The sequence below is a fragment of the Galeopterus variegatus genome, unplaced genomic scaffold, assembly GCF_000696425.1.
Source record: "Galeopterus variegatus unplaced genomic scaffold, G_variegatus-3.0.2 Scaffold969, whole genome shotgun sequence".
NCBI classification, from domain to species: Eukaryota; Metazoa; Chordata; class Mammalia; order Dermoptera; family Cynocephalidae; genus Galeopterus; species Galeopterus variegatus.
The window spans coordinates 263632-284194 of record NW_007727080.1 but is presented as its reverse complement, the minus strand read 5'-3'; the positions used below and the strand labels follow the sequence as shown (position 1 = coordinate 284194).

General features: G+C 44.3%; 1 long non-coding RNA gene across 1 annotated transcript in view; it reads left to right on the top strand.

Moving 5' to 3' along the window:
* Positions 1–19702, top strand: part of LOC103591396 — a 26624-nt gene extending 6922 nt beyond the window's left edge. The window contains exons 2-3 of the long non-coding RNA XR_550571.1: positions 4537–4671; positions 19683–19702. This is a non-coding gene — a long non-coding RNA (uncharacterized LOC103591396). The remainder of the gene's footprint in view (positions 1–4536; positions 4672–19682) is intronic.
* The last annotated feature ends 861 nt before the right edge of the window (positions 19703–20563 follow it).

Genomic DNA, 20563 nt, shown 5'->3' with positions numbered 1-20563 from the left:
TGAGACCGGCCGCACCGCGCTCAGCCAGTGAGCGCTGTGAGCGCACCGGTCATCCCTATATAGGATCCGAACCCATGGCGGGAGCGCTGCTGCGCTCCCAGCGCCGCACTCTCCCCAGGGCGCCACGGGCTCGGCCCCAAGTACTGCTTTTTATCTGAGAAAGTCCCAAATCGTGCTCTTTAAATGCACAATGTTATTCACTTGTGCTGTACTTACTTGTCTTAACAGAGAATTTAGAGGGCTTTTTCCTCCATAACATTTAAGTGGGAAAACCTATCAGCTTCTCTTTAAATTAATAATACTTATATCATTTACTATGCTTTTGGTTACAAGTAAAAATAGAAAAAGAAAAAAATGCCAAATGGTTTAAACAAGAAAGGTAATTTATTGGGTCCTATGACTTAAAAGTCCAGTGGAGGGGCAGCTACAAGTTCCTACTTGCTCTCCCACCTTCCAGTCTCCCTGCAGTGCCCCCTGTTGGCAGAGTCTAACAGACCTAGCTGGCAAAGCACACGTGTGGCTTGCAGAGTCTCAGCCCAGCATCACAGAACCACGTCTAGAAGGGAGGGGGTTGGAATTGAGAGATGATAGCCTAATAACTCACATCTCCATACAAAATGTTGTTTTAAAATTGTTATTACATGGAAAAATAATCAGAGAGAATGCAACAAAAAATGTTAGAAATGATTATTATAGAGGTCAGGCAGTTAAAAACATTTATATTCTTTTTCTGAATTATGTGATGTGTTTGCTATCTGTTGCTTCTCAGTATTTTAAATTGAGTTTTCTTTTCTCATTCTAAATAAATGTTCACCTACATACCTTTAAAAACATAAAAATATTTCCAATTTTCCCAATAACACACAGTAATCACAAAGTCCCAAGAATGAACGCATTAAGGGCATAGCACCCCTCAAAGAGAACGCAGCTCAGTGGGCATTTTCTTCTGGATGCTTCTTTCCTCAAAGCTTAACCAAAAGTAGAGCAAGGGAGAGAGATATCCCAGCATCTCTATTTTCTCAAATCCCTTCATACCTCCTTCTTTCCCCTTTTTCCCCAGTCTACAGTGGTGCCTCTGGAGTCCTGAGAACAGTCCTATCACCCTGGGTACACTGTGCCTTGCACTAGAGAGGTGCAGAGTACAGTGTTTTAGCTTGATTATAGAGCCACCTTGTCCTGTGTCTGAGCTCTTTTCAGAATCACTACTCTCCCTTCTTGTAGAAGGTACATCCTATGGAGAGCAACACACTTTTCTATTTTTTGTGGGTTGAAGGGTATATTTTCTTCTCTCTTAAATATGATGGACTGTGTATATTTCTCTGTGATTTTGGTTAAAGTTATTTCATATAACCAGCCTTTAATATAGGCTAATAAAATCAATAACTGTAATCTCTTGGAAGGAAGGAATAGACTTTCATATCTTTATATTCCCTAAATGCTTTGTATCAAAATTTTATTCAGTTGCAAATAACAGAGATCTGAAAATAGTTGTTTAAACATAGAAGGTTCTATATTGTCATGTAAAGTAGGTCCTTATTTAGCCTGTTCATGTTACGGTTACGGAGGTTCCAAAAGTCATCACTGTCCAGGATTTCTTCAGCTCTCTACTCCACCGTCTCTAAGAAATGCCCTGGCCAGAGATGCAGCAGAGGAGGAAGGCAGAGGAGACGTTGCCAAGGCAGATGCCCCTGCTTCCTACTTCACTGAGAAAACTGAACACATTAAAAGAAAACCTTTACAGAGTTCCACCACCATCTACTGAGGAATTTGCAGCTGCACCGTGTGATGGGCCTCCTACCGCATGGGTGGTTATTATCACTATGGCAGTCATGATAATGCACATCCCAGACTCTCAGCTGGAGGAAGCAAAACTGACCGATGGACCAAGCTGTTCCAGCCTGAAACCTATTGTCATGTTTGCCCTGAGACCATGCTTCCCACAAGCTTCTTCCAGCCAATGATTGAGAACATCAGAGAAACTAAGGGAAGACCATACTTCTTCTGAAGGCTGATTTGGGTTCCAGGGCTCCTTGACACCTTTACTGAACTTTCTGAAGATGGCACTGTATCTAGGGTGATTCCAGCCAACCTTCCTTCCCTCTATCTGTCACTGGAGTTCAAACTTGAACACAGTCTGATGGCTTGTCCAGCCTTTTCTGTCTTCCTCCCCAGTTTCTCTCACAAGTATTTCCCCCATAAATCCTTTCACATTTGAAGAAAAAAGAAAGAAAGAGAAAAGAAATGGCCCTGTTTTCCAATATGGCTGCTGGAGCTCCAGGCATCACTTCCACATTCCAGGTAGCAGAAGAGAAAATGAGGAGAAAAAGCATTTCTTTCCATTTTAAGGAGACGTCTGAAAGTTCCACATTACCCTTCTACTTACATTTCATTGCCCAGAATTTATTTACATGGCCACACCCAGCTGCAAGGAAGGGTGCAAGCCTTTTTAGCCAGTTGATAATGTGCCTGGCTGAAAACTTGAGTCTGTTACTAAGGAAGAAGTCAATTAATATTTGATGATAATACGGATAAGGTAGCAAAGTATTGACCAAAGGACATCTCCTTGGGGATATGCTTTAAAGAGATTAAAGTTTAAGAGAGTAAATGTCCAGAAAGGCTAAGATGAAAGAAGAACTCTCAAGACAATTTACTCAGGGAAGAGTATTTGTAGAATACAGCTCCCAATCAATAGGCACTTAGGTGGTTTCTAATATTTTGTTATTATAAACAATAAAGAGCTTTTTATGGATCTCATTTGCATACATGAGCATATCCAAGGAATAAATTCCTAGAAGTAGAACTGCCAGGTCAAATGCACTTGTAATTTTGATAGGTATTGCCAGATTGCTCTCTGCATTGATTGTAACAATTTACCTTCCCACCAGCAATGTAGGAGAGTGCCTGTTCCTCCGTGGCCTCATCAAAAGAGTGTGTTTTCAAACTTTTGGATTTTTACCAGTCTGATAAGTTAAAACAAAATCTCTCCTGGTATAGCTTTAATTTGAATTTCTCTTATTATGAGCAAGGTTAATCCATACTTTGAAAAATTCCCATCTTATTAGTGTTGCTATTCAATGCTTTGCCCTTCCTGATCATTTAAGCATGGGATCTCTGGACACACACTGGTCTGTATGACCAGTAAACATAAAAGGGGTGGAATCCTCAACTGACTGAACAGATGCTAGTTCTCTCTGCATCTTATCCCTGAGAAGGATCCCAGCTAGATTCCTGCTGAATGTGTATTTACGAGTTTGATGGTTTGTACCCTGCTTTATTTCTATGATATTGTAAATAAGAAAATTGGAATCAAGGAAAAATAATAGTAAAAAATGACTGTAAGAAAAGCAATATGAAGCCAGGAATGAAGTCAGTACACTAAATATCCTTGACAATTGCTACAGGCAAGTCACATATTTGGCCAAGACAGAGAGAAATGGAGTTCAAGAGAGGATACAGCTCAACAGTGCATTATCAGAATCTGGCTTTTCCAAGGCTATAATAGATCAGGGGATGGGTTGAGGGGAGACATTCCTTCTTCTCTTGCCCTTCATGCCGCAGACTCAGTGCAATGTGTGACTGGAGCAGCAGAGGCAGCAACAGGATTGGGAGGAAAGAAGGTGGACCTGCTAATGGGAAAGGAAGACAAAGGAAGAATTGGTAGCAGAAGAACCAGGGGAAGAGATGGGAGAAACAAGCTCAGACAACACAGTGGTCAGAGAGGCAGCTGCCTCCAAACACAACCGAAACGTGGATGGCTTATTCAGGTCACAGAAAAGGAAAGCATTTAGCACCATTCATCAAACTGTAGGACTTGTTGCAAACTAACATCGCCCTAATTCTGCTGAAATTCCTATAGTGTCGTGCAGCCTCTTTTCTGCTCTGACCTCGGTCAGATTCTTTTTGGTTATCTTAGCTTCTTTTTCTGGGAAACTCATACTTGGAGTTGAGCTCTGCTGGGGAAGGAGGGATTGCTTTAGGCGTGGATATTGACAGCACATTGTAAGTAAACATTTGAGGTCCTAACAGGGGGAACATAATTTTAAGAATGCTTAGGAAAAGCTGGAGACTATCTTCATGTCTGGCGTGGATATTGACAGCACATTGTAAGTAAACATTTGAGGTCCTAACAGGGGGAACATAATTCTAAGAATGCTTAGGAAAAGCTGGAGACTATCTTCATGTCTATATCAATGATAGTATTTTGCTTTCCAGTGTACTTCATACCTAAAATTGTCACTTGAAATCTAGATAGAAAAATTAGTCATACAATGATTATAGCTCTGGTAAGAGATATTTGCTTGTAGAAGGAGGTTTGAGAAGCAGAAAATAGTGCTAGAGCCTTGGGGTGAAAGTTTATCTAAAAAACCAGTGTTGTTATATTGTGTTTTCACACACACACACACACACACACATCACAGCTATTGCTCAGTATCAAAATAAACTTGTTTTGCTTCTTTTAATACAGAAAAAGCTGTTCTCTCTCCAGACAAACCAAACAAATCCTTTTACTTACAGCACAATATTTTGTCTTTCCAGGCATCTTATAAACCATTGTTGAAGCAGATTGTGGAGGAAATATTTAATCCCGAGAGGCCAGATCCTGTTGATATTGAACACATGTCTTCAGGCCTTGCTGATCTCCTTAAAACTGGATTTAGCATGTTCATGAAGGTAAAGTACCCATGAAGAGGTAATCCTGAGTGTAATAACATTCTCTTTACTGGGCATGAAAATGCTGGCACCTCATTTACTCTGGCCAGTACTACGCAGATAACATTCAATATTTTGGCTCTTCTAAAATCTGGGGCAATATTCATTTACCTTTTGGTTATAAGCAGTCTGACTTCCAGCCTCGTACAGCTTCTTATGACCTGAGCTCTATGATCTTCTCTAATCAACATGTGCAGTATAAGTTGGAGAACATACGCTCTCCCAACATTCAATATTTTGGCTCTTCTAAAATCTGGGGCAATATTCATTTACCTTTTGGTTATAAGAAGTCTGACTTCCAGCCTCGTACAGCTTCTTATGACCCGACCTCTATGATCTTCTCTAATCAACATGTGCAGTGTAAGTTGGAGGACATAAGCTCTCCCGGATAGCATTACCAAAACCTTTTCTCCTCGTGTCTATGTTTTCACTTAACATGAAACTATTCACCAGTCTTAGTGAAAGACCTTTGCTCTTAAATGTGGAAGATAATATGTAGGATGATGAGCAACTCCGCACGGTCCTGTGAGTAGCATCACTTTTGTTTTGGTCCAGCAGATGCCCATGTAACAAGTGCCAGAATTTCTCTGGCTAATGTCTGGCATAGGTCAGAACTACTGGACAGCCCTTGAAGTGGGAATGAAAGGAGGAAAAAGTACACAAATGTGATCTATATTTAACCCACTGCAAAGTTTCTAAATTTAAAAGGATCTAAACAAGATTATAAACTGACCTCCCAGTCTATGCCAGGATTTCAGTTGTAATAACTCTTGTAAATAACAGAATGTTTTGCCAGCTTCAAAGCATCTTTGAAATCATGAATTAATCTACATAGAAGATCTGGCCTTTCAGAGTTCAATAAATGCATATTTCAGCAAAAACTGGTCCACTCCAAAAGCCAGAAGATGGACGCCAGACAATCAGACTTTAAACCAAGCAGTAACCAGCTGAAGCAGAAATGCAGGTCTCCTTCCTGCTGTTCCCAATTATCATCAATTTCGTTGCAACGCCTGGCTGGGGCATTTTTCTTCTTCTTTGCCAGAAGATGGACGCCAGACAATCAGACTTTAAACCAAGCAGTAACCAGCTGAAGCAGAAACGCAGGTCTCCTTCCTGCTGTTCCCAATTATCATCAATTTCGTTGCAACGCCTGGCTGGGGCATTTTTCTTCTTCTTTTTTTTTTTTTTCCTTAATAAAGCAATGCAGATCAGCTTCTTAAAAGTGTTCAGGTACTCCTGAGTTGAATGTAAGTGAGCTCAGAGTTGTCCAGTGGCTCCTGTCCTGAGTAGCCCTTCATGGTGGCTTGTTTGTGCAGATATTTCCAGGTTAGACATAGTGTCCAATCTTCTCTACATGAGCACTGTCTTCCTTCAGTCACAAGCTTGGACTTACCCCTGAAAAGAGAATAAAATAACAACTGTGGACTTTTAGGTCCTGGTCAGTAATGCCCCAGGATCGCCCAATTGCCTGTGTCCTTTCCAGAGGGACTGCTGCAATTGTCATGCAGCCAGGCCCTGCACAAGGGGGTCTGGCTGAGAGTGCAAATGAAGGCTCGACCCCACCCTGCATGTGCTCTGAGAGGTGCAGTGTGGATGAGAGGAGGCCCTGACTCTGCCCTTTGTCCAGCGATGTTCCACAGAAAGAACTGTTTCTCAGCACAAGGGTTCCGTGATCAAATATGTTTGGGAAATATTGCTTCTTTATAGTCCAACATCACAGAGCCTTTAATATGCTGATGGACTCTGCATGTTCTTCCAGAAGAGAATATAGAATATATTACAGAATATAGGCAGATTGTAGGAGGACTATCCACTTAACATTGTCTGTCACTTTTTCATGAAACGGGAATATGTCACATTTTTAAATCACCCTTTTAAACTCTGCAGAGTGTTTTCTCCACCTCTTCCTGCAATCAGAAGCTCCACTCTTTAAAGCAAGCTTTGCCTAGGAAGAAGTTTGGAGCCATCCTGGGCTAGCACCGTGCTGCTGGGTTTCTCTCCATTCAAACCCCAGAGCTAGCTGGTTAGCTCAGTTGGCTAGAGCATGGTGCTGACAACACCAAGGGTTCGGATCCCTATACCAGCCAGCTACCAATAAAACAAAACAAACAAACAAACCCCCAGAGTTAGGGCTCATAGAAAAATGCTCCAACAGTTTGAGACTGATCTCAAAGGACAGTTTCCGAGGAATCGATTTAAGAAAAAGTAATTGTGTTCTCCTGGCAGCTGTCAGATCCATTCCTGGGCCTTCAGCTGGGGGGCCTCTGCTCTCAGTTGACCAAGCATCTCATCTGTCTCCAGGGGGTGCGGAGAGTCTCAGTGGGCTGGCAACAGAGCCCTCCCCACCCAGCACCCCAAGGGAGAGTCATTTTGTTTTGTTTCTAAATGAACCTCGGTGGCTAGCTCTTCTTACCATTCCTTAAAGCCAGGCAAAAAAAGCTCCCTCTGGCCCATGTGTTCAGAGTTTGAACAAAAGTGGGATAAACGTAAAGAGGAAGAACAAGTAGGGCTTTGAGGAGCTAACTGTAATTTCCCAAAGTGCTACTTCTTTGAGATGGAACAGAGGGAATCTTCCATTCTGCTTTAAGGCCCTTGGAGAGAGGAGGATGCAGGGTGAAGATGGAGTCTAACAAGGTTGTGATATTTTACCAACCTCCCCTGTCCTGTTTTCCATTGCTTCTCACTATCCAAAGTTAAACATACAGATAACCTGTGATCGGGGCCAGCCAAGCTGTTCTATCTATCCTCATACTAATCCTCATGACAATCTTAGGAGGTAGGTCTTATCATTATCCCTGTTTTACCAATGAGGAAACAGAGGCCCAGAAAGGTTAAGCAGTAAATATGAACTTCCAGAAGTCTGGGATTGGGTCTTATTCTCGTCTATTCTTAGGTGTTTTCCAAAGAGCACACAGGAAATGGTGACACCAGGATTTGTCCCCAAGTCACTTTTATTCCAAAGCCCACACTCTTAACCACATTTCTTGGCTCCAAGATGCTGCCAAGCATTTTCTTGGAAGTTACAATACATATAGTCATATGTGATTAGTTCTGGTTTTCTTCATGATTCCTCATTAGCACGAATGCTTTCCCTTTCTGTAGCTCATGGATAAAATCTATGATAGGCTGATCTATGTAGCTCATGGATAAAATCTATGATAGGCTGGTCATTGAGACAGCCAGTGTGAATGAGATCTCTCAGGGGTCATCTGCTTTTCTGGGCCATGGCCCTGGGAGAATAATTAGTGCACTACAGTTGAATTGCCTCTACACATTGTGCCTTCATTCAGTATCAACAGCCAGCAGTTATCCCTCATTTCTTTCCTGCCACTGTTGGCCTGCTCTTTGCAATAGTGGAATTCTCTGGAATCTGCTCCCTCTCCCCCTACCCCCCACTCTGTTCTCACTCAAGACCCACCAGTGCTGAGCTAGAAAGAAACAAAAAGTCAGAGCCTGATGAAATAAAGTCCACGTGGACTCCTCCCATGCTTAGGGTACTGTTACATGAATGGGAGAGTTCTAGAGCTGGAAAGGAGGCTGAGCTGCTAGTCTGTCCCTGCTCCATCTCTATACTCATAGACAGTTTCACAGACAATCGTGACTGCCTCAGGGCCACCCAGAGACAGTGTCTGGATGAGGATGAGGGTAGATGGAGAAGCCTATGGGAGTTGCGCTGGGAATAGAGCTGGCAGTTATTCCCACAGGATGTGCTGTGTGTGCCCTCGCGGCGGGTAATCGAAAGAGCATAGGAAAAGGTTGTCCAGGCCCCATGTTTCTCCTTCAGGGCTCTGTACTTTCCATACATGCTTCTGTGGCTGCACTTTTACATCATTTTGTAATTGTACACATTAGGTATCTTTCTCCGGACTGTTTTTCTTCAAATTAGTGTTTTTCTAACTGCACAGCTTGATGCATTGCACATTTATGGATCAAGATATCAACTCAATGGATTGTAATCTGCATTTTTTATTAAATAAAAAAGAATAGAACAATCTACATCAGAGTTTATTGCATATAGCAAGGTAAAACAGCACAACCCAGTTGCACATACATACAATTTAAATGTTTTTCTTATTATACTTCACAATCAAAAGAATGTGAAAGCTATGGCTGTGGGAACTGGAAGGCTGAACTAGCTCTGACTCTTTTATGCATCCTCAACACTTGGCACCTGTATAAGCCCTACATATAGATATAGCAGGCACTTGCTAAAGGTTGGGAGGGTGGTCAGAGTGGACCTGATAACAATCATTCAGAAAGCAACACTGGTTCGAGTCATTGGTCCCTCCTTCCAACTATCGCCCTTAAGCCAAAAGCTACATTTCGGTAATTTCACAGGGGACAGAAGATAGCAGCCCTATCAGTCAACTCCAGTGACCCTCAAAGGAGGCCCTGACCTACCTTTCCAGCAGCTACTCAGCAAGACAAAGCTGGTCGTTGTTTCATCATTACGTAATCCTGAAGAAGCAGCAGCCTACCCGCTCCCACCTCACCCACTGCCTCGGTGTGCGTAGGGGAGACAGAAGCCTGCCTCCACCTCTGTCAAAGAAATCTGATGCTCTCTTCTCTTTTCCACAATGGTAGGGTGGAAATCTATTTCTTCCAACTTCTTTGTCTCTCTGGAGAACAGAAGCAAAGAGGCTTCTTATTTCGTAGTGTGAGAAATTAAAGTGGCTGAGAGAAGAAATGTCCTAATGGAGTGGTCAGATAGGAGGGTAAGTGATACCAGCAGGGATCTGGGGCTTTCTTTGCTATTTAACATCTTTGTGTTTTAATTTTATTTTGTAAATAACAAACAGCTATCTCTTTTATACATTCCTTCTTCACGCCATCTAGTAGATGCTGCATAACAGCGCTCACTTCGTTCTGCCGTCTGTATTTGTAAGAGGCAGTGGAGACTAGACGTTAGACAAGGTTAGAACCCGAGCACCGTCACTTACTAGCTATGTGACCCTGGGCGTGTCACTTAACCTCTTTGTGCCTAACTTTACTCTTCTATAAAATGGGGATGACAATAGCTCCTACTTTAAAGGGCCGTCACAATAATTAAATGATGAACGTATATAAGCACTAAGAACAGTGTCTGACCAATAGTAAATGCTATATTAGTATTTGCTATTATTAGTTTTATGAGTTTGTGATCCCTGCTAGACCACGACTTTTGAGATCTCGGTATCCCTGTACTTAGCCAGTGCTCAGGCATTTGGTGCACACAGCCTAATGGTTGGGTGAACAAGTGAATTAAATAGAAGAGAATAGACACGTCACCCCCAAAGAAGTCACAAGCATTTCATATTTCACTATTGATTTGCTCTTGCCAGAAAGACATGGAGTTCTGAGTGCTCTTCCATGGGTGTACCTGTGGGAAGCCGTGTTTATAAGGCTGTGATGTGTTTTTCCAGACCCCCTTTTTCTTCTCTGGAGTCTAATTTATTGATCTCCTCAGTCTTGAGGAACATAGATGATCCCTGCTGGGACAAACAGTAGGAGGCCAGTGAAAAATCTGTACATGTACCATGGCAAGATGGTTCAAGGGGACAGAGGCCAGCAGGAGCAGACGTGGCCATCCAGAGTAAAGACACAGAAGCCCGAAACAACCCAGGCCCAGCTCCGCCGAGAGCAGTTTAGCAGTGCAGTCCCCATGTGCTGCGAGAGGACAAGGGCTTACTCCCCAGGGGCTTGCTGGGGCTCCTCAGGTGGTCTCAGCACTGTGGGGAAATGGAGGTCTCCATTCCAGACACTGGAAAGTGGCTCACAGACTCAATCTTATTTACGTACATTTCTGCAGGATGTGCTGCGAGAGGACAAGGGCTTACTCCCCAGGGGCTTGCTGGGGCTCCTCAGGTGGTCTCCGCACTGTGGGGAAATGGAGGTCTCCATTCCAGACACTGGAAAGTGGCTCGCAGACTCAATCTTATTTACGTACATTTCTGCAGGAAGAGAAAGTTAAGAAAAATGCCTTTGTGTCTACGATTCTCTGCTTCAGACAAACCTCATTTGCATCATACTGCAACTTGTTAAAACTACTTTCTTTGCAGTTTTTTAGCATGTTTTCCTGTAGAAATCAGATTGTCCAGAGAAGTCTTTGATCCCCACCTGTTCTGGTCATCTGTTGCTACGTAAGAAGTCATCCCAGACATTGGCTTAAAATAATACTGATCATTCATTTAGCTCATGAATCTGCACTCTAGGCAGAATTCAACAGGAAGGATTTGCCTCAAAGTTGGCACATTCACATGGTCAGCACGTTGATGCTGGGCATCAGCTGGTAGCCCAGCCAGACCTGGGAGCTGGGGCCTCAGTTCCTCTCCACATGTGCCCCTCCATGTTGCCCTAACTTTGTTGCAGAATGGCAGCTGCATTCCAAAGGCAAGCATCCTGAAAAAGCAGGCCAAGTCTATTGAAGTCACATAGCATCACTTCCACAGTGATCTGTCTGTTGAGGCAGTCACAAATGCCCTCCCAGTTTCAAGCGGCAAGAACATACACTCTTCCTCTTGAAAAGAGACCAAGAACATGAGAAGCAGGAAATATTACCATGGCCACTTTTGGAGGTCACAAATGCCCTCCCAGTTTCAAGCGGCAAGAACATACACTCTTCCTCTTGAAAAGAGACTAAGAACATGAGAAGCAGGAAATATTACCATGGCCACTTTTGGAAAATACAATCTGCACTCCTCAGTACATGTTTGGCTGCCCAGCCCGGCAAGGGCAGCGTTTGGCTGATCCTAGGATTTTTCCCTCCAATCTATAGGATGGAAAAATCCTTCATGCTTCTGACCTTGTTTCAAAACAAGAGAGCCCAGAAAGCTTTGATAATGAAAGGACTGCTTGCTGTTTGCCCATAATGTTTTTTAATAAGATAATCTAAAAAAAATTACTTTGTGGGTGATTAACTGAGCTGCAGAACTTTCCTCTCCTAAGTTTGCTCTGTCAAACTCTTTAAGGTAAACCAGACAAGCTGGGGAAAAAAGCAAGTATCCCACTAGATCGTTCTTCCTGCAGTTCTTAGAAAGTGTTTCAAGTCAATTTGAGACACCTCTCCATTAGAGGATAGACTTGTGGTTAGCCACATAACCCTGTCAGCTTCAAAGGGTGAAGCCCAGCAGGGACAAACAACACCGGCTGAACCTCACATTCTTCAAGCAGCCAGATCTTCTCTCCCAAATTCTTGTGCATGGAGCACCTTGAGCTCCTTAGAGGAAAGATTGATAGTGATCTAATAAATCAAAACATGCTTTACCCCTCTCACTCGAATGTTAATTTAATTTAAAACTAGCATGTCTAATAGGCAGCACTTTTAAAGTGCATTTCTGGAATTTGTGGTTTGGATTTTAGTCTCTGAAAATAATATATTTTATATCTACTCCATGTGTTTGGACCTCAACTTGTTTTGACTAAAAGACATGATTTGTCAAGATGTTTTCTCTGCTGGAATTGGCATGAGGAGGGTGGCTTTTATCTAATGAAACTGCATGAGGCCCTTTTACCTCCTTTTATGTGTGCTTTTTAAAAAGTTTGTTGTTGTTGTACCATTTTTTATGTGGCCGTGCTAAATTGGAAAAAATAAGAGATTTATGAAAAAAAGATTCAAAGAAGACCCAATGCTTGCCTCTGGGCCCATTATTTGAGTTAACGTGAGAGCTCCATTGCCTTAGGTGGCAACAGAAAAAGTCCCAGAAGAAAAGATGGAATAACCACTCAGACAGGCCCTTGAGTGTTGGTGAGGGGGTAATAGTTGAATCTCAGTTGCAATTAAGATGCTTACAAATTGTGATAACTTAAAGGATAATTTATGATGAGGACCAAGGGGTGTTGCAGAGAACCCAAGGATAACAATGCAGTGGGCCTCAAGAAGGATTGGGACTAAAAACTGGAAAGCCATCAGGAAACCACACAGTTCTGTGACCCTCACTCTGCCCAGCAATGCTGGGAACAGTGCCCAGTATATTGTAGGTGCTCAATAAATATCAGTTGAATGAATGGCTGAGTAGCTATCCCACAACTTTTGGATCTTCATAAGAGCCCAGCTTTGACTGAGCTTCATTTATCTTAGGTCATCTCACTTCCCAGGGAAGAGTCTCTAGTTGGCCCAGCCTGGGTCAGGGTCTCCTTCTGGGACCCATCAGTGGTGGCTGGGGGTAGGACTACATTGTAACTCCATGACTGCCTGGAGCCCACTCTATGACCATGTGGATAGGGGAGACTGTTGGCTTCTGGGTTGGACAGACACCTGCAGAGGCATCCACAGTAGGGGTAAAGAATGCTTTGGGATAAAGGGCAAAAACGATGGACTCTGGGTGACGTTTGATGTCGGATCCTTGGACAGTGAGAGCTGGACATGCCTTGGAGGTCATTTAGTCCAGTGCCCCATTCATATAAGAAAAACAAGACTCAGAGAGGTGAACTATTGGTGTAGCTCCGGTGTACTTCATGGCGTTTCCGACGAGAGGAAAACATGTCATAATTTGTTTATTAAATGAGTACAAGTCCTGGAATGCCTCTTTGCAACACTATTTATAACCATTGCTTATATTTTCTTCTTAATTATGCTCCATACTATGAGGTAGGGTTTGATTTTTGTCTAACATTAGCTAAATACGATCCATAAGTTCTAGTGAGATAGATTTTGGTACAAATCATTAAACAAAGCCCACAAGATTTTGGCAGTCTGTGTACTGTGTCCGACAGTGAGCAGTCATTGAGAGCCTCTTTTGTACTAGTCACTGCTGTCCATAGAGACAAACTAGACACCTAGACACCCTGCCTGCCATGGCATAGCTTATACCATGTAGCTTACAGTTTGCTAAGGAAATGGACAGAAGAACCAAGGCCTGCAGGGAGGAGGGACAAGGGGGTGGCAAACAGGGTGAGAGCACAGAGAAGGAGCGGGTGAGTCAGAAAGTCAGAGAAAGCTTTCTAGAGGAGTCGATTTGGTCAGACCAGCAGGAGTTAGATACAAAGTTATGAAATGTCATGGTACATTGGGGGATTCAGGAAGTTCCAAATGGCTGGAGCCAAGGGTGGCATGTAGAGAGTAGAAGAATACAGAGACAGAGATAAGCAGAAGCTAGATCACCAATGGCTGGGGGGTTGAAATTTGACCAAAACAATGAGAGGCCATTTTATAAAAAGTATCCTGGCAGCAGTGAGAGAGGTAGAAATGAGGGCCAGACTGGCATCAGGGCTGGGAGGGAAGGTGAAAAGGTGAGAGCCGAGTTCAAGTAGGACCGCAGGAGTGAGGGGCTGGGACGAGTGCTGGTGGCTTCCACAGGACTGGGTATTGACTGGATGTGGCAGTGAACAAGAGGAGGTGGTCTAGAGTCTTCCTCTTGGCCTGGGATGGCTGCATGGACAGTGTGAACTCTGTTTCTGATTGGGAAGCAGGAATGGAGAAGAAGGTAACTTCATTTTAGACTTGTTGAATTTACAGGCCTGTGAGACAGATTTGTAGCTCAGCAGAGCCTGGGCCAGCAGTAGCAGTGGGGCCACTGGCATGTGTGAGGCATTGAGCTGGGGCCAGGATAGGGTCACCTAGGGAAGGAGTTTGGGAGAAGAGCAGGTCCCGGAGGCCAGAGCAGTCCAGAACTCAGTGTGTAATGGAGCAAGTGGAGCAGGATGGCCCTTCAAGGAGAGTCCAGGGAGAGAAAGTAAGAGGGCTTAGAAAGCAGAGAAGTTTCAGGAAAGAGGAGAGCACCAACTGCAGCAGATGCAGCAGGGGTCAGGCTGAACAACAGAGTGTCTCTGGCAGCATGGAGCCTTGTGCAATGTGATTGAGTGAGTGAATCCCAAAGGAACTGGTAATCGCGTAATGTTTCTGAACAACTAAAAGCACAGCATTTTAAGAGATGAAAGCTAGTGAAAATGCTTTTAGTTTGAAGAATTTGTTTATAATGGCGATGTGTGGAATGCAAGGTAGAACTGTTGCAGTTCTGCAGTGAGATAGACTTAGATTTCAATCTCAACCTGCAACTTCCTGGTTCAGTGACTTTGGACAAGTTATTTCACCTTTGTAAGCCTCAGTGTCACAATCTGTAAAATGGGGCTTCTCCTACTTCACACATTCCAAGGATGGCATAAAGTAATGCTTGCCTCTCCCCTGCTTTATTCTCTTCCACAGCACTTACCACCGTCCTTCCTTACCAGTTTACTTACTATTTTATTTATTGTCATTCTCCGCCAACTAAAATATAAGCTCTGAGACAGCAGAGACTCTTCTCTGGTTCACTGCTCAATTCCTGATGCCTAGAGCAGCATCTGGCCCATAGAAGTTGCTCGGTAGATATTTGTTGAATGGACAAATAAATGAATAAAACTAAGACATGAAGTGTTCGGAGGCTGTGTGAAACGCTATTATTAATTCCTGTTGGGAGAAAAGCTGTTACCAAAGACCATTGTCCAAGTCAGTATAGGTGTTTGCAGTGCCTGGTGCTCTTTAAGGCCAAGCCGCCTGTTGCACTTTCTCCCTGATACAAGGCCCTGCCCACTGTTGGAGAATGGGGGACCTGACCTTTGCGTGTTCTAGGGACAAGTGAATCACAGATGAAGAGGAACTGGGTGAAAGAGAAGTAAATAACGTGGAAGAAGAATTGGCGACAGGATTCCCAGAACTCCTGGAGAGCTCCATAGAAGCCAGAAGCAGCAGAAATCCTTCTCTTGACAACCCCAGTGATAGGAGTCAGTCAGGACATCAAAGAGCTCTCCCAGGGGCCCACACATGCAGAGAGGGTCCAGGCAGCCTCTGCTGCAAAGGCTGGGATGGGATGGTAGAACAAAACTGTATTCTCTGACCAGAACTGATGTGTTAAAATCACAGCCAGCAAAGGTTTAGAAAATGAAAAAAAATGAAAAGTTAACTTGCTTTATTAATCTGTGCATTTACAATGGCAATAATGATGCTTAAACCTTTCATCTTCAAAGTGCCTTCTACCACGAAGTGATGTACAAACGGGGCTCAGCCACACATGATAAGGAATGTGTTATTCTGATGAACAGGACTGAAAGGACTCCACTTCCCACCACCCTGCTGACTTGACACGCTCTAAAAGGAAAGTCTGGTATCAAAACCTAAATCTAAACAGAAATAAATCTAAACAAAATAGCAAACACCAACATGCATTAATTGGACCCATTTATTTGTACCAAAACCAACATTCTCTCCACTCCTCGTCCTCAGGGTATTGCTCTTGTTATTGCAGTTCATTTCTTTCTTTCTTTTTCTCTTTTCATCTTTCAATATGTCCTTCCAAGATTCTCACAATGTACTTCAGATTCCAGACTCTCTTATGGAAAACATATGTCCTTGGAAATATATTGTACCACATTGAAGTTCTGGGGCCAGTTGTATTTCTGTCCCAGGATTAAGTAAGGAACAACAATTGTTTGTAGGGCTGGAAGGAACCTCGGGGTTAGTTACTCAGCCAAAAGAACCACACGGAAAGCAAAGGGAGAATTTCTAAAAGATCTCTAAGAGAAGAAGGCCATATCCTGCTAACCTGTGCCCCTGGTTTATTCATTCATTTATCTGTTTTATTCATGTGACATTTACTGAAGGTTTACCATGTGCTAGGTACTATGCTCAGCACCGAAAATACCAAGATCGGTATGCTCAGTCCCTGCCCTCCAGAAGCTTCCAGTCTGAGAGAGGAGACAGGCCGTTCTATCAGGGCAGCAGTCCAATTTAACAAGGCCATGACAAAGGAGCCTGTCAGATCCCATCGTGGGGCAGCAGTGCGGGGATGGCTAGGAAGACCTGCTCAGAGGAGGGAATGCTTTTAAAGGAGAATAGGAGGGAGGGAGATAAAGAGGAAGGTGAGGGTACTTTACACAGAGGAAACTATAAATGCTACATAAAACAATATGACATAGATGATGCTGAAACTAATAACTGGAATGTCATGGGCATTCACAGTGGCCAAAATCCACTGGTGTGGTCCCTACCAGTGCATATGGGCTACAGATCTTTCCTACAGTATGGAAAATCTCCAGGAAATATAGTTGAGTGAAAAAAATCAAAGTACAATGTAGAGTGTTAGAAGTCAAGATGGTTGTTACCTTAAGGAGATCGTGAGAGGAGGGGGCAAGAGAGGGTGCCAGAGTGCTAGGTTTCTGTTTCTTGATCAGGGAGCTGGTCACACAGGTTTGTTTTATTTGTAAAAATAAATCAAGTTGTACATGTATGAAAAGTGCACTTTTCAGTGCCTATATTCAAAAACATGTCATATGTTTAACAAAATGTTCAAAAAAGCAAAAAACCATGAATTCAAGCATGGCACAAGTCACTGTGAATGGCTCCAGCAAATAGCATATGTGGAGATGAAAATAGAGATGTAGACCAAAGCCACATTATGAGAGCCTTGTATACTGAATTGAAAGTTTGGCCTTTGTCCTCCGAGCTTTGAGACTCTATGCGGAGAGTCTGAGCAGGTAATGGAGCTGAGGGGTGTTGAAGAGTGTCACCTCCAGAGTTTGGCCCCTGGCTCCACAATTTAGTTACTGTGTGCAAACTTCAATCTCTTCATCTGAAAAACATACTAATAATTGTGATTGCCTTCAAAGATATTTTGAGAATTAAATAAGATAGTGTACAAAAAATATTTAGCATAGTACTCACTATATTCAATAATAAATACTTGTATTTTAGAAAGCTTACTAGGCAGAATGAGAACAGGTGGAGATGGCCGGACCCAGGACAGGGAGACAGATCAAAAGTCTACAGCAATAACGCAGTGAAGAAGTAATGGGCAGGGGGAATTGAAGGGGTATCAGTAACTCTGAGGGGCAGAGTTAATAGGACTTGATCTGGGAGATGAAAGAGACAGCAAAGTCTAAGGTGACACGCATATGTCTGGCTCAGCTGACTGTGAAGGTGGCGATGCTGTCAGAAATTCAAGAGACGGAATAGATTTGGGGGGAAGATCATGCATCTAATTTGAAACCTTTTGAGTTTAGGAATCCTGGGAGACATCCAAGTGGTGAGGTCCGCAGGAGCTCAATAGAGGTGTTTGTCTAAAGACATAGATTGGGAAGCATATCAAAGACTGCTGAGGGCATATGAGAAGATGAGGTCCTTCAGGGCTGGGGTGCTGAGTGAGAAGAGCAACAGCGGAGCCCTAGGTAACAGGCGTGTGAGGGAGGGCCAAGAAAGGGACCTATGAAGGCGTCTGAGAAGAAAGAAAGGTAGAAGAAACAACCAAGAGAGTGTCATCGTGGTAGCCAAGAAGCGTGTCATCAACTGTGACAAATGCCACCAAAACATCTGGTTAGATGAAGACAAAGAAGTGACTATTGACTTTCAATAAGGCAGCCAATGGTGACATTGGGGAGAGCAATTCCAGGGGAATAACGGGACCACAGCAGGGTTGCTGTGGATTGGAAGAAGGCAGACAGCACGTGCAGTCAAGGGGAAGGAGAGACACAGTGCAGGATGTTGGGGGGGGACCAGGAGTCCGGGCTCTTTTTCTAAAGTTGAAGGAGTCTTGTAACTTTTTCTGGAATTCACCATCTCCCACTCTGAAAACCTTTAGATCTTCTCCCCACCCTCTCTGTCCTCTGTCTTTCCTCCCTTCATCCTTCCTTCCTTCTTTCCTTCCTTCCTCCCTCCCTTCCCACTGTGCATTTCCTCTCCAGAATCCAAGGAGTAACATATAACTTGGAACACTTAATGTATTATGCTTTTAAGTGCTTTTAAAATAAGATGTTGAGAAGTGGGTATATTCAGGCAAGGGAGCCAGAACCCAGCTGAGAGAGGAGACAGGTCAGGTCTGAGAAGAAGGGCTCCCTCTGGGCCAGCTGCCCTACCCTGCTGCTCTTAGGACTGTCCGTGGCCCACGATGGCTCGTGCCTTAGTGAGTGTGAGGGAACACATTCATCCTTTGCCCCTCTCCTTGCTGGGGGTGAAGCCTTTTCTCCCACTTTCTGGCTTCAGCGGCCCTGCGGGCAGCTGGCAGCAGCCTTCCTGCTCCGACTCTATGTGGCCATGTCCTGGCTGGGCCTCCAGCTGCTGCACCCAGCTGGTGATTGCTTGTCTCCTGAACTTGGCTTGCACCATTTCTCCTCTGGCTTCCAGATAGGGCTCAAAACATACTGTCTGCAGGACCCCTCTTGTCCCTGTAAGTGTCCCCATCACTGTTTATTGGTCATTTTGCATTTCCTGAGAGGCTACTGCAAGTCACTCTCATATTAGTATAAATAATAACACTTTGCCTCACTGGTGATAAGGAGTCAGGAGGAATTTACCACAGTGTCTAGTGTAGGTTCCATACAGCGTCAGTCCCCATCGAAGGGTGGCTCAGAGAAGCTAAGGGCTTTACATCTGTGCTAGACCATAAGCTCCTTTAGCAAGGGGGGTGGGGGGGCTTGTCTCTTACATCTTTTCACACCCCTCCACCACGTCCTGCCTAGAGCTTTAACTAGTCATTAATTCTACACACATTTATTGATTTATGAACACCTAGTGTGTGCCAGGAATGGCGCTAGGTAAGCTGGGAATTCAGCAGTGAACCAGGCAGACGAGGTCCCTACCCTCGTGGAGGAGACAGCCAACAAGGAAATGAATACGATAACCACAGGCTGTGGAAACGCTTTGAAGGAATTGAACAGAGCCATGCAGCAAAGAAGGGGACACGTTTATGCTGAGACCTGAAGAACAACACGGAAGGAATAAGTTGTCCCTTAGCCTTCTCTTCTTGTTTAGTAGCTCCTGCTCCTTTAACTTTTCTTTCAATAAAATCTTTATTTAAAAAGATATAATAACGTGACATGTTATGCATTTTCCAGGTTAATGAGTTCACAAACCACCAGCACGTCTGTTCACTAATAAATCATAATCTCTCTCAGGGTTGTTTCTTTCACCTGCTTTATGAGGGTGGCAGCCTGGGCCCCCGTGGAGGTGGAATGAAGGCTGCGCCCAGCTGCACAGCGCCCTGCTCCAGCCCCATATGTCCTGACGCTGGTGGTGTTTTGTTTTGCAGGTGAGCCGGCCTCATCCCAGGTGGCAGCCTGGGCCCCCGTGGAGGTGGAATGAAGGCTGCGCCCAGCTGCACAGCGCCCTGCGCCAGCCCCATATGTCCTGACGCTGGTGGTGTTTTGTTTTGCAGGTGAGCCGGCCTCATCCCAAAGCTTGTGGTTTGCAGAAAGCAAAACAGAGAAGCAGTGCTTCAGGTGGGACGCTGGCTATCGCATGGGACTGTCCCCCACAGCTGCACAGAAACCAGGTGGGTGGAGGGCGGTGGATTCCAGCCCAGTCCTGGCTGCCTGAGTGGTGCTGTTGCCCTTGTCCCCCACCTCCACACTGCTGTACATGTTGTCGCAGCCAGCCACAGGAGCCCCCGTTCTCACCTTCTCCTCCAGGCCCTTCCCGCATCCCTTCTGGTATCTGGAATCCATACTGTGCATGCAGCACTGGACTGCTTGCTGACTGCTTCATAACTGCTGGCCTGGTCTCCTCAACAGAACAGGAATTCCTTCGGGACAAAGACTAGGGCTTCCCAACATGGCAGAAACTCAGTAAACCTTGCGGTGTGATGGATTTATTGATTCCAAGAGAACTGGCTTGGTGGGGCAGTCTGTGTTGTTAGAGTGGCTGGTCTCCTCAACAGAACAGGAATTCCTTCGGGACAAAGACTAGGGCTTCCCAACATGGCAGAAGCTCAGTAAACCTTGCGGTGTGATGGATTTATTGATTCCAAGAGAACTGGCTTGGTGGGGCAGTCTGTGTTGTTAGAGTGGCTGGGCTACCAGGCTAATTCGAGAAGGCCCAGTGTCCGTTAGTCTCCACACACTCAGCTGAGGAAGGGGACCTGGGTGTCTAGAGAGCTACAGCAAGTTCTTGAGCAGGGAGTGACCTGTCATT